The sequence below is a fragment of the Pan troglodytes genome, chromosome X (genome assembly GCF_028858775.2).
Source record: "Pan troglodytes isolate AG18354 chromosome X, NHGRI_mPanTro3-v2.0_pri, whole genome shotgun sequence".
NCBI lineage: Eukaryota > Metazoa > Chordata > Mammalia > Primates > Hominidae > Pan > Pan troglodytes.
The window spans coordinates 89,148,161-89,163,026 of NC_072421.2; the positions used below are offsets into that span (position 1 = coordinate 89,148,161).

The 14,866-nt window shown below is 36.0% G+C and overlaps 1 pseudogene; it reads right to left on the reverse strand.

The window, feature by feature from the left end:
* Positions 1–7,234: 7,234 nt before the first annotated feature.
* Positions 7,235–14,866, reverse strand: part of LOC100612073 (SERPINE1 mRNA-binding protein 1-like) — a 52,952-nt pseudogene continuing 45,320 nt past the window's right edge.

Sequence of the window (14,866 nt, forward strand, 5' to 3'; positions counted from 1 at the left end):
ATTGTGGAAATGAAACCTACAGTGGAAAAACAGTAGTTTACATTTTTTTGTTTTCATCTTCAGGGTATATTACTGCACTTCAGACAGAAAAAAATAGCTGTGGCCCATAACCAATAAATAAAGAGAAACCATTGTAGAGTTAAGGGAAATCTATCAGTTGTCCTAGAAGAAACTACCCAACAACTCCACACTTTTCTTGTTTGACATAGCTAACAAGGTAAGTATCTAGGAGAAAAACAGTTTTTTAGTGACCACTAAATGTTTACAGTTTCTTAGCATAGTTAGGAACAAACAGGGAAAGGACGTGGCGGTGCTATATGCATCAGAAGGGCCAATGAACAAAGTAAATTAACGGTGAACCTATACTTCAAGTTTCTGTTCTGACATGAAATGACCTTGTAAGCCATCACTCCTTATATCAAGAAAATGCTGGACAAACAGAAAATTAACAACCTTTTAAATAATATGTAATTATTATAATATAATTTTAATATTAAATATTAATAATATTTTAAAACTTTTCCAACAACAGGAAGCGAATTTCTCCTCACTATACCAGTATAAACTTCCCAAACCGAGATGCAAAGAGAAAAAAAAGAATAAAAAAAACAGAACAGAACTTCTAAAAACTGTGGGACAGTATCCAAAGGGTTTAGTAATATATACCAGTAGAAAAAAGAAAGGAAGAACTGGGTAAAAAAAAAAAAAAAATTTGAAGTCAAAGATCTAACCACCTTTGCAAAATCCTAGCCATTTCATTGATGGATTCATTTATTTCTTTATCAATTCATTTTTTTAAAAAAAAGATCTGTGTGGTACTACTGTATAGACACTAATGGTACAAGACATTGCTTTGAAGAACAATGTTAAAACAAAACAATACAAGAAGTGAATAAAGTAACTGCAGAGTATAAATTATGTGCCGTGAAGGAAATAAGCAGGACACTAAAATACAGTAGTCCTATCTTTTCTGCAATTTTGTTTTCTGAGGTTTCAGTGGTGCAAAAATAGCCAATGGAAAATTGCAGAAATAAACGGTTCCTAAGTTTTAAAATGCACACCGTTCTGAACAGCATGATGAAATCTTGCACCCTCCTGGGTCAGTACTGCCCAGGATGTGAATCTTCCCATTGTCTAGTGTATACATGTTGTAGACCCTGCGGCCCATTAGTCACTTAGTAGCCATTTCAGGTATCAGATAGAAAAATTATAGTGTTATAAGGTTCTGTACTATGTGCAGTTGCAGGCATCTGCTGGGAATCTTGAAGATTATCCATTTTGGATAAATGGGGACTACTGTAGAGGGCAAAGTTTTGGGTAAATATTTCATTTGGGGTGATTAGGAAAGGTCACTCTAAAGATATGACATTCAAACTGACACTTAAAGATGAGACAGAGCTAGCTGAATGGAGCATGGAAGAATAGAATGCGATCATTCCACGGGTTCATTAGTCTCAGTTATGCAAGTTGTTTCTTCACAGAGTATGAGCCAAATTCCTATATTACAGTGGTTTCTATACTTTTGTGTCATTTGTCTTTTTGAGAAATGCCAACTCAGGTGTCAAATCTTCCCTGGATCTGCTCAGTCAGAATTCAGCTAACCCTTTGTTACGTTTCCAAAACATTTTGCCTGTGTTTCTGTGGTACTACCTACATTAGCCTTCAATTGATAGTCATTTGAGTCTCCTTCACTAGACTTTCAACATCTTGTCATCTTCCTTTTTTTCAATCCCCCATGGAAACAATAGTGCATTGTAATGGAGTAAGTGTTTGCCAAATGAATGTTCGCATGTGCATGTGGACAAATGAAAAAATAAACTAGATATAAACTAATGAAAATAATAAATGCCTCTGTAAAAGCTTTGTTTCTCTATTTTTCGGTAATTCTTGTTGGAATTCCCTAAGTCTTTAGGTTATTATGTTTCTAGTCAATGAGATGCTTCTTTTAATTAATTAGTAACTCAAAAGTATCTTACTTTTTATGTCTTTGGTATAGGTAAATATTTTAACAAGTCTCTTTCATATTTTTATTTTGGAAAAAAAGTAGGGAGGGTTGATTATTTTCAGGATCATGTTTTAAAATAATTACTCTAGCCTTGCTCCTGCTTAAAGGCATTTCTTCTGAAAAAGATTTCAATCAATTGTCTATGTACACTATCTTGTCTATAAATACTATAAATGGAACTAAAGTGGTCTATTTAAACTAATTATAACCTGTAAAGCAAGAATGAAAGGTTATTACTTTAAGTTAATTCAGAGACTGAAAATTTCACAATTAACAATTGACATTTTCTAATTGATGAGTTTGATATGTGCGTTAAGTCACTATATTCCCTTTATAACAACCTTAATTCTATCTCAAGGAGACTATATGTAGAATGGGTTAAGTCTGTCTTATTTAGTCTGTTTTAACCTCCTACCTTGATCATCAGTCAGTCAAGGGGGGGAGGGGCTTTATCAGGTAATTATGTGATGTAAATAAGGTTTTATTGGCCATTAAAATGAGACCACCAACTCCTTTTACTTAGTCTCTGAATAACAAACAGCATGTAATAATTTGCTAGGGATATGACGCTGGGCATCATTGAACACAAATATACTCAACAGATGATGTGCCATATGGTTTTGCCTTCTTCTACAATGAATAATTTACACGACTCATCAAAAGTCATAGTAGAAGTTCATAATCACCCAATACTCACTAAGTAAGTAATATGCAACGTTATTAGGTTGCTTTTCAGCAGCCATCTTCAAAAACAATAGGAAGACACATGCTCATTATTTTTCATGTGTTATATTAGCTTATATCTGTTGAGGCCACATAACTGTGTTTTTTTTAAAGAATATGTCCACTTCTAATAAATTATGTGTAAATGTTGGTTGTTACAGTTTAATTAGGCAGAGCTCTATTACTGCTCTGCCTAATAAAGTCTTAAGTACCATTTACAAATATTCATTAAAAGTTGAAATAAAATCTCCTTTTGAATGAACGGCCATTGAAAGGGCTGGAGCAGTAATGGAAATAAAGCAAAAACACCACTTGGCATTCTGCATTAATTGAAAATCAAGTGATAAAAGCAAACATATATCTATTAGAGTGCACTTAAAAATTGTTTCAAAATGAAAGCATGAATGTGGTGGCATGGGCCTGTAGTCCCAGTTATGTTGGAGGCTGAGGCAAAGGGATTGCTTGAGCCCAGAAGTTCAAGGGTGCAGTGAGCTGTGATCGCACTACTGCACTCTAGCCTGGGTGACAGAGAGAGACCCTGTCTCCAAATATATATTATACACACATATAATTGACTTGATATAATTTATAAAACTCATGAGAAAAACAATAGCCCATTTATGTACACATATTTATAATCTTTCAGTTGTTCTTCTTCCTTCCTGATGCTCCAAGGTTATTTCTTTTATCTCTTTAATTGTTTGACAAACTTCTTTTAGCCTTTAAGAGTAGGTATGCTAGAGACAAATTCTTTCAGTTTCCTTTAATCTGATAAAGTTTCTAATTTCCCCTTCATTTCTGAAGAATAGTTTTGCTAGCTATAGAATCTGATGTTAACAATTTCTTTCTTTGATCACTTCCAAATTGTTGTGACACTATTTTTTCTCCTAGAAAATCTGTTTTATGCATCATTCTCTCCGTATATGTTTTAATAAGTGGTGATGCTCCCATTAACGGAATTCATTATTAATCTAATTTTCTAATGGAGGAAGAGGAAAAATAATTATTGCTTTCTGTGGAACAAATATTCCTCTATCAACTTATGACCAAATAATAGCAATATAAGAAATCCAGAAACAGTAAAGATTTGGGGTTTATATTTCATGGATGGTGATGCTGTTCCAACCTTGTAAAGTAAAACTGTCTGCTTTCCAAATTCCAAAAATTAAAATACTATCCTTCTCATCATACTAACCACTGTCTTTTGTTTTTTGTTTGTTAGAAAAAGGAATGATTAAAGAGTTATCAATTATGGATATACCATTTTGATTTTGGAGATTTTCACACACAGAAATTATATCAATTGGCCAGACACTTATTTTATAGAAGAGTTTAAATGCTACACATTAGCCAAATCAACTTATTCCACCCACCCTGTTGGAGTGGGTAAAACCCATACCCATAAAACAACTTCGCTTCACAGAATGTGTCTATCAACGATAAGTAGCTTAAATAGCTCTCACCAATAAAGTGTCTGGTTTGGCTTTTAAAATGGGAAAGTCATACATTTGAAAAGTAAGTACAGTTGAAATTGTAAATTAATTATAATTTGAACCTAATGAACCATGCAAGAAGCAAGAGCTATTAAACCAATATGCTTTGAATTGGTTCAAGTACTGATATTTCTGAGCATATTTAGTATATACACATGTATATATCTGGATATCATGACAAAAGAAAAAAATTTTTCCACAAAAAGAAAAATGTTAAACAAATCAAAGTTTAACATGTACCAGTTGACCATGTGTGAAAATGCAAAGCAGGTATTAAAACTGATATGTTCAATATTTAAAACCAGTTTGTAATTGAGAGAACATTTAAATCCTTGATTAAAAAACACAAATGATAAACATTAGTGGCATTTCTATAGGCCAACATTGAACAATCTGAAAAAGAAATAAAAAAGTAATCCCATTTACAAGTGCCATGAATACAAGTAAATACCTAGGAATTAACCAAAGAAGTAAAACCTCTCTACAATGAAAGCTATAAAACACTGATGAAAGAAATTGAAGAGGACACCAAAAGATGACAAGATATTTCATGTTCATGGATTGGAATAATCAATATTGTTAAAATGTCCATACTAACCAAACCAATCTACAGATTCAATGCAATCCCTATCAGAATACCAATGACATTCCTCAAAAAATAGAAAAAAAAAATCTAAAATTTATATGGCACCACAAAAGACTCAGAATAGCCAAAGCTTTCCTGAGCAAAAATAACAAAGCTTGAGGAATCACATCGCCACACTTCAAAGTATGCTACAGAGCTATGTTTACAAAAACAGCATGGCACTGGCATAAAAACAGACATGTAGACCAAGGGAACAGAATAGAGAACCTAGAGACAAATCCACATACTACAGTGAACTCATTTTTCACAAAGGTGCCAAGAACATACACCTAGGAAAAGACAGTCTCTTCAATAAATGGTGCTGGTAAAACTGGATATCTATATGCAGAAGAATGAAACTAGACCCTTATCTCTTGACAAACAGAAAAAACACAGAAAAATGAATGAAAGATAAATCTATGACCTCAATCTATGAAACCACTACAAGAAAATATTGGGGAAACTCTCCAGGACTTGATCTGGGCAAAGTTTCTTGAGTAATATCCCACAAACACAGGCAACCAAAGCACAAATGACAAATGGGATCACATCAAGTTAAAAAACTTCTACACAGAAACAAAAACGAAAACAACAACAAGAAAAAACCCACCAACAATGTGAAGAGACAACCCACAGAATGGGAGAAAATATTTGCAAACTACCCATCTAACAAGGGATTAATAACCAGAATATATAAGGGGCTTAAAAAACTCTATAGAAAAAGAGTCTAATAATTAAATTGAAAAATGGGCAAAAGATCTGAATAGAAATGTCTAAAAAGAAGACATACATATGGCAAAAGGTGCTCAACATCATTGATCTTCAGAGAAATGCAAATGAAAACTACAATGAGATATCACCTCACCCCAGTTAAAATGTCTTATATCCAAAAGACAGGCAATAAAAAATGCTGGTAGGATATGGAGAAAAGGAAACCCTTGTACACTCTTGCTGGAATGTGAATCAGTAAAACCACAATGGAGAACAGTTTGGAGGTTACTCAAAAAACTAAATGTGGAGCTATCATATGATCCAGCAATCCCACTGCTGGGTATATACCCAAAAGAAAGTAAATCAGTATATCAAAGATATCTGCACTCCTATATTTGCTGCAACACTGTTTACAATAGCTAAGATTTGGAAGCAACATATGTGTCCATCAATTGATGAATGGATAAAGTAATAGTGGTACATATACACAATGGAGTACCATTCAGCCATAACAAAGAATGAGATCTTGTCATTTGCAACAACATCTATGGAACTGGAGATCATTATGTTAAGTGAAATAAGCCAGGCACAGAAAGACAAACATCTCAAATTCTCATTTATTTGTGGGATATAAAAATCAAAACAATTGAAATCATGGAGACAGACAGTAAAAAGATGATTACCAGGGACTGGGAAGGGTAGTAGGGATTGGTGGTGGAGGGAAGTGGCGATGGTTAATGGGTACAAAAAATAGAAAGAATGAATAATGCCTAGTATTAGATAGAACAACAGAGTGTCCATAGTAAAAATAATCTAATTATACATTTTTAAAATAACTAAAAGAGCATAACTGGTTTGTTTGTAATACAAAGGATAAATGTTTGAGGTGACGGATATCCCATATACTTTGATGTGAATATTTCATGTTGCATGCCTGTATCAAAATATCTCATGTATCCCATAAATATGCACACCTACTATGTATCCACAAAAAATTTAAAATAAAAAAACATAAATGAAGTGAAAGCTTTAAACTAGTATACACATTTCCCACCTATATTTCAAGCTTGGAAATGCAAATTTGCAAGCAGCAATACAAAAGTATTCATGAAGAATGCATAATTCCTGATATTTATAAAAACATAGCTACCAATACATTTTTAAAGACAAAACTGACTACCATATTTGTTAATTTTATGTAGTGAGAGAAGTTCTTTTTTTTTTTTTTTTTTTGAAACGGAGTCTCGCTCTGTCGCCCAGGCTGGAGTGTAGTGGCGCTATCTCGGCTCACTGCAACAGCGGCCTTCCGAGTTCACGCCATTCTCCTGCCTCAGCCTGCCGAGTAGCTGGGACTACAGGCGCCCGCCACCACGCCCGGCTAATTTTTTGTATTTTTAGTACAGACGGGATTTCACCGTGTTAACCAAGATGGCCTCAATCTCCTGACCTCGTGATCCGCCCGCCTTGGTCTCCCAAAGTGCCGGGATCACAGGCATGAGCCACCGCGCCGCCGAGAAGTTCATTTTTAAAACAGATACAATTCAGTCTTTAAGTGTGAATTGTGTGAATGACAGCCTTTTTAAAACATGATTTCTTCATTGTTTCGAATCCTTAAGCATGCAAAGGCATTGAACAGGAAATTCCACAAAGGAACCATGGTTGTTTTATTGCATTCAGTTAAGCCAGAGCTGGAAATGCCTCTGGGTCATCCACATCAGGAACAGAAGCACCTGACTTGTCAGTTGTGCTGCTGAGGTTCTGAGGTCCACCACACATTCACCTTGTCTTCCCCTCCCACCAAGTCCTCGAGGGCCAAGGTCTCCAAAATTGATCTCCCGCTGAGACATTTTATCATTTGCTGGCTTTCAAAAACGATGGTCCTTAATGACAAGTTCAGCATGAATCTCTTTACTCTTTGATTTATGAAGCGCACGCACATCTCTTCTTCCAGTGCCCATCAATCAGTACCTTTGTTTTGTTTTTGGATATTAAATTCTACTTTTGGCCAGTCCTTATTTTGAATAGCATTCCACTTATCCAAAGTCATCTCTTTTGGACCCTCTTTTTTACCTCTTAAACTTCCTTCTCCTTATTTTCAGTGTCTGCCACTGGAAGTTCTTCACCTTCAGGTGTTTCCTAGGTCATATTTGATTAATCCAAGTCAGTTAACTTATCATTTACAGTTCCCCAGTTGTAAAATCCACTACCTCCATGTTTGTCCTTGTGCTTCAGGCTAGATCTATGCCTTCCAGCATGCCTACCAGCATGCCTATCAAATTCACATTTACCATAAAAATCAAATCCATACCCTTGGCCCATTTCACTTTGACAGCCCTCTCTACTTCTTCCAAGGCCACCACAGCCTCGAATGGGTTGGTCAATGATAGGTCTATCAGATAAAATTTTCCTCTTTCACCCTTTTCAAGTGGTTTTTCAAATCTTCCTTCATGAGGTGGTTGCCTTTCCCCGTCTTATCTCAATTATTTTCCCTTCACCTTGCAGTTGTTGATTGGGTCTTCTTCCAATTCACCTTATTCCTTCTTTCTTAACCTCCATGGGCACTATATGTCCTCTTGCCAACCATGCCAACTTTTGGGGCAAGTGGGTTCTTGCTGTCTTTCTGAGACTCTTTATACAACTGTTTGTCCGTGGCATTGGAGTTGGTCTGGGCCATGGCCTGAGATGAGCTTTTGGCCCCAGCACCCCCAGTGACACCCCCGTTGGCTTATTTTCTCTAGTTCTCAGCTGCCTTCAGCACCTTGAATGGGTCCAATTCGTCTTCAAAGAACTGGTTAAATGGGCTGATGACCATGCAGGTGAAGCATTCCTGTAAATGGCCAGGCACAATGGTGGCTCAGAGGCATGTTCCTCAATGGATTGCAGCTGGCTGTGCAGAAGCAAGATCACCTTCTTCAGTTCTTCCCACAAGATCTTATGACACTTTAGATTTTGGCTTCATAATTTATGGTGAGAAATCCACTATCATTAGGATATTGGTATTCTCCTAACAGCAATGCATCATTTTTCTCTAGCTGCTTTCCGTATTTAATATTGTCTTTAGTTTTCAGAAATTTAATTATGATATGTGAATTTGAGTTTATCTAATTAAAGTACATTCATATTATTGAATCTCCGAATTACTGTTTTGCACCAAGTTTGGGATGTTTTAAACTATTATTTCCCTATATAGTCTTTCAACCCTTCTCTCTTGTTGGGCTACAAAGATGCAAATCATTATATATTTTGGCTCTCTGAAAAAAAAAATCTGTTTCCTCTCTTGTTCAGAATGGGTGAATGCTGTTGATCTATCCTAAAGTTCAGTGACTTCTTTCTCTTACAGTTCATTCAAGCTTTTTTTTCTGTTAATGTATTTTTCTAAAATTTCCATTTTTTATAAGTTATTTCATTTCAAAATATTCTATTTTCCATTTGTTTCAGGAGACTTTGTAATGCACTGCTGAAATATTTTTATGATGTGTGCTTTGAAATCCTTGTTAGATAATTTGACGATTAACAACATCTGATTTGTCTCAATGTTGGCATCAGTTGATTGTTTCCTCTCATTTAAGTAGTGATTTTCTTTATTCTTAGTGTGACCAGTGATTTTCAACTGTATCCTGAATATTTCTTCTATTATGCCAGCAGACTCTGGGTCTATTTATATCTTTAATTTCATCAGATCTTCATTCTGTTTATAGTCAGCATGCAGATTCTGGTCTACTTTTCTGGACTGTGGTTTCTATGACAGTATATTTTCAGAGGCTTTGTTGTGTTATTTTGTTTTTTTCAGTTTATGTGATACTTATCTCCTACTTGTCCATGACAGCAATGGCTATAGTTGCAGAAGGGATTTTCCTTGGCCAGTGTCTTTCCATGGGAAAAGGGAGTCCCAGGTCCCCTGAGATGAAGAGGTTTCCTTAACAATATTACTGGTTCCTAAGAATTCCTACCAAGGCCTTCAAGTTGCCCCTGTGTCTCTGGGTGGAAGAGGGTATTTTCAGGCCCATTGAGAAAAAGAGACTTTCTGAGAATGACCGTCCACTGTGGCTGGGCTCTTCCTGCCCATCGTACCTGCCTGACACTTTGTATCCCAGCAGGGGAAGAGACTGTGAGGCCTGTGGGAGAGAGGAGGGTTCTCTGGCTTGGTATTTGTTTTGGCAGGATCTGCCTTACCTGAGGGGGATTGAGAGAGCTTGTTGGGCCAGGACCCTTGTTGAGGTGGGATCTCCTTACCTGGGTCTCACGATTTCCCTTGTATCTCTGAGAAGGGTATGGAACTCTCAGACCCTGAAAAGAGAGACTTTCTGGGCCACACCATTCATTTTTGCAAGATCCTTCTTGCCTCTGTCCCCTCAGTATCTCTCAGTGGGGGAAGGAAATTCTCAGTCCTGCAAGAAAGGAAAGCACTTTTTTTGGCTGCTTATTGTTCTTAGGGCTCCTAATCAATCCTCCTTGTTGATGACGTCAGACTTCCTTAGTGTGTTGTTAGATGAAAGAATGGGCCTATCTGGGCTGCCTTCTATGACTGGACTTGGCTTTTGAAAATGCTAGGTCTGAGTCACATTTTGTTCTGTGGGAGGAGGTGTGATGCTCTGCTGCTATGGTGTGTCACCAGTCCCAGGGTTTCAAACCAATACACCTACTTTATCACCTTTTCAGAGTTGTTTGATTGCTTCTTGTATCATGCCCAGGGTTTTTTATTGTACTTAGTGGAGAGAAGAAAGATAAAATATATCTGTTCCATCTTGTCCAGACTGGAAATTGATATGTATTTTGATTTGCATTTTCTTTATTACTGGTGAGATCCTACTTATATCCTTCTTTCTTTTCCTCATTTCTACCTCTTTCTTTGTGAGTTCTTTGCCCACTACATATTAGGTATTATGTCTGTGCACTTGTTTTTCTGTCATACACCTTTATCACATTTTGTAATTGATAGACTATTTCTTTGAATTTTCCATCGAGACTCTGGCTTGAAGAAATCACCTTTATTTTCCTTTTCAGGTTAATGCCAGCTCCTGGACTAGTAGTTGGCTATTTTATATACTCACTAAAAGAAGCAGGAGAGAGGTAGTCACTAAATATTTTGTCAATGAATAAAAGAAGGAATTGTAATTTAGGTAATTTTAAAAAACTGATACTTGCTCTTCCTTTAACAACTACAATGTGAAAACATTATATAACTGATTTGGCATGCTGTAATAGTGACAGGTGAAGCCAGCTGGACTTCCTGGGTAGAGTGGGGACTTGGAGAACTTTTCTCTTACAAAAGGATTGTAAAACGCACCAATCAGTGCTCTGTGTCTGGCTAGACGGTTGTAAATGCACCAATCAGCACTCTGTAAAAACGCACCAATCAGCACTCTGTGTCTAGCTAAAGGATTGTAAATGCATCAATCAGCACTCTGTAAAATGGGCCAATCAGCAGGATGTGGACGGGGACAAATAAAGGAATAAAAGCAGGCCTCTCCAGCCAGCAGTGACAACCCACTCAGGTCCCTTACCATGCTGTGAAAGCTTTGTTCTTTCACGCTTCACAATAAATCTTGCTGCTGCTCACTCTTTGGGTCCCTGCCACCTTTAAGAGCTGTAACACTCACCGCGAAGGTCCACGGTTTCATTCTTGAAGTTGGCGAGACTGAGAACCCACTGAAAGGAACCAACTCCAGACACAATAGGGTGGTAAGAATTACTTTACCACAAATTATGGCAATAAGCTGTAAAGCAGAGTGTATAGGAGAAACCAATTATTTTTTCTGTATACTCTGACATCATCAGATGTGTGGTTTCTTTCTCTCACCAATAAATTATTTAATTCTTTGTAGACACCAGCTAAGTGTCCTACAATTTAACTAAATCTGACACTATCTATCTGGAGTTAGCATCAGGTTAAGGGTTGAGTTCCACAAGATTGCCCTCACTTTAGATGCCAATCACAAATCCAAGTGCCATCTGTGCTTATGACCAACCAGCTAGAAAACAGACATTTCCATGATTATCCTCGGGTTTGATCATTTGTTAGAATGGCTCACAGAACCCAAGAAAAGAATTAACTTAATAGATTACTTGTTTATTATAAAAGGATGCAGCTCAGAAACAGTCAGATGAAACAGAAACATAGGGCAAGGTATGGAGGAAGGGGCACAGAGCTTCTGTGCCCTACCCAGGCATGCTACCCTCCCGATACCTCCAGGTGTTCACGAACCTGTTAAAGCCATTAACATAGTAATACAACTTATTCACATTATAAGCCAAGTTATTTAAGAGTTAAAATGCATCAACCATTACTGTGTCTATTAAACTGTTTCTTAGAGTCTGGTGAAATTATAATTTGGTGATAATGCCAAGTCACTAAAGACATTCAGCTTTCCTCTTATTTTGTTAAATATGACTGAAATGCATAAATATTCTCCTTCTCTCATTTATATATTATAGTTCCTATAGAAAAAATAATATTTCCTTTTGATAGCCTATGAAGAACTTGTTGAATAGTATTTTGTTATTGTGTAAGCTAATAGTGGCAGGGATGTTTTTCCAGATATTTCTACTGAAATAACTTTGTTTTTGTCAGACTAATCTTTTGATCTGAATTTCATTGTTTAAATATAAAATATAACCATGATAATATTTAAGCATGATGAAGGTGGAGAAGATGATGATGAAGGTGATAATGTTTACTAAGTTTATTTCTTGAACATTCCGGACATTATATACAATATGTAAATACATGTTTATCATGTTTAAGAAGGATATTTACATAAATTATCCTAAAGATATTCATTATCCATTTTAGCAAGCCTGAAATTAAGTTGACTACTGACTTTTAAATTCTGTACTAATGTTAATTTAGACAAAAATGTTTGAATACATAAGCACTTATAAAATTTCCAGAAGCTCATATATTTCAGATTCCATATTTCACAAATTAACAACATAATACCTGCTATGTAAAAACCAGTAGATTTTCTTCTTCACATATAAGAAGAATAAGAAATATTTTAATATGGTTGCTGTCAACATTTTATTCCTTTTTTTTTTTTTAGGAAAGCAGCTAAAATCACAGTGAAGAGTAGGCCTTTTAAAAAAAATGATGAAAATCCTTAAAAGAGCAAAACAGTAAAGACATGTTGGGGGAACTATGTCAAATATTAAATTTTATAAATTTATAATGTCTACATCATGTATTTTCATAATAAATATTCCAAAAGTTTTACTACTAAAATATTTGCCAGGTAAAGGGTAAACACATTTAAATGGATTGTTATTTTATCAAGGTACACATATGAAAAATCTAAGAAGAAATTCTGGCTCAGACTATGGACTGAATGTTCATGTTCCCCAAAAATTTTATGTTGAAATTTTAACCCCTCATGTGATGATATCAGAAGGAGAGACCTTTGGTAGGTGATCAGATCAGGAAGTTGGGGCCATTGTAAAAAGACAGGAGTCAACTTCCTTTCTCTCTTTGTTCCCCACCATGTGAGGATATGACAATATGGCAATCTGCAAACCAGAAAGAGTGCCCTCTCCAGACACCAGATCTGCAAGTGCTTTGATGTTGTACTTTCCAGCCTCCAGAAATGCATGAAAAAATATTCTGTTATTTAAGTCACCCAATCTATGGTATTCTGTTAAGAGTGGGCTGAAGTAAGACAGCTCTCGTCTGTAAAATTATTCAGCGAGCAAACTGAATAATTAAAGAAGTAACAGTAATAATAATGACTTGTAGATTTTTTGAAAATAACTGTTTGAAAGTTTATGTAATAAGAAATAATAGTTTAATGTGAACAAATTTAATGTGACTAAATCAATACATGTTCAATATTAAATATAATCCCATGAAGTCTCTGGGATGTTGTTACTATAAATCAAGTTATTTGGGCTAAATATCTTTAAATGTTTTCTGATATTTCCTTTGCCCTTGCTCCATTTCAGCCCAAAAGTCATGATTGTTTTATATTTCTAAGAGAATTTATAGAAATATTATCCAGTCATCAAGCCCTCCTGACTCTTTTTTAAGGTATCCCATTTCCCTTCCTTGTTATTACAGTAGCATTATTTTAAGTCAGACATCTCATCATTACATTTTCTTCCCAGCTTCCCAGCTATTCTTCCTGTGTCCTAACTTCTTTCCACTCTATCTCCTATAATTCATCCTGTAAAACACCAGTATGTAATAAAAGTTTATTATGCCACAACCACTAAAATCCTTCCTTTGCTTCTTGTTGCTTATTAGAAAATATGTAAACTCTCTACTCTCATATTCTACATCTTCCTTTTTGTATCCCAACTTACCCTCTACTATAATCTTTCCCCTCCCTTCATTGCTCAAATATTTTCATAATTCCTTGTCTACAACTGAGAACTGAGCTGAAAAAAAAGACAAAAGGGTGATAAAGAAGGAACACAGGTTTTGAAGTTAGGAAGACTTGGATACTTCTACTTACTACCTACTTAGATTTGGGGTAAATTACCGCATCTTTCAGAGTCTCACCTTTCTCATCTATACAATTGAGATGATACTTACCTTTCCACGAAGGTGTGAAAGTTATATGAAATAATACGAGTAAATGTGCCTAGTACAGTGCTTGACATATTATAACCACCTAATAAATGTCAGAGGCTGCTGGTGTTATTGTTATCAGCATTAGTATTAATAAAAGTGGCTTTAAGTCTGGGGGTGTGGATCACACCTGTAATCCCAGCGCCTAGGGAGGCTGAAGTGAGAGGATCACCAGAGTCCAGGAGTTCAAGACCAGCCTGGGCAACATAGTCAGGCCCCGTCTCTACAAAAATAAAAAAAACATATATATTAACTGGGCATGGTGGTGCATGCCTGTTGTCCCAGCTACTTGGGAGGCTGAGAAGGGAGGATTGCTTGGGCTGATGAAGTAAAGGTTGCAGTGAGCTATGATTGTGTCACTGCATTCCAGCCTGGGTGACAGGGCGAGACCCTGTCTCAAAACAAAGAGGCTTTAATAAGCAGGATTTCAGCTTAAAAAGATGCTAGAATTTTTAGAACCTAGGTACTATAACCAGGGCTCTTGATAATAGAGAAAGCAGAGAAAGATTAAAGACATTAACAGAAAGACTGGAATTGTGAATTTTGGGTGTGAATTCCATATTTCTCTGATATCTACTTCAAATGCAATCTGGTATGCTTTGAGGCTTGGGCTCTGAATCTAACAACCATGCTGCACACTCTGATTCTTTTCTCATTTAAAAGAAGTGTTCCTTTCTAAATGATTGCAACAAAAACCAAGGCATATAGTTGACTACATATTGACAGTATCGCGAATAAATGGCTTT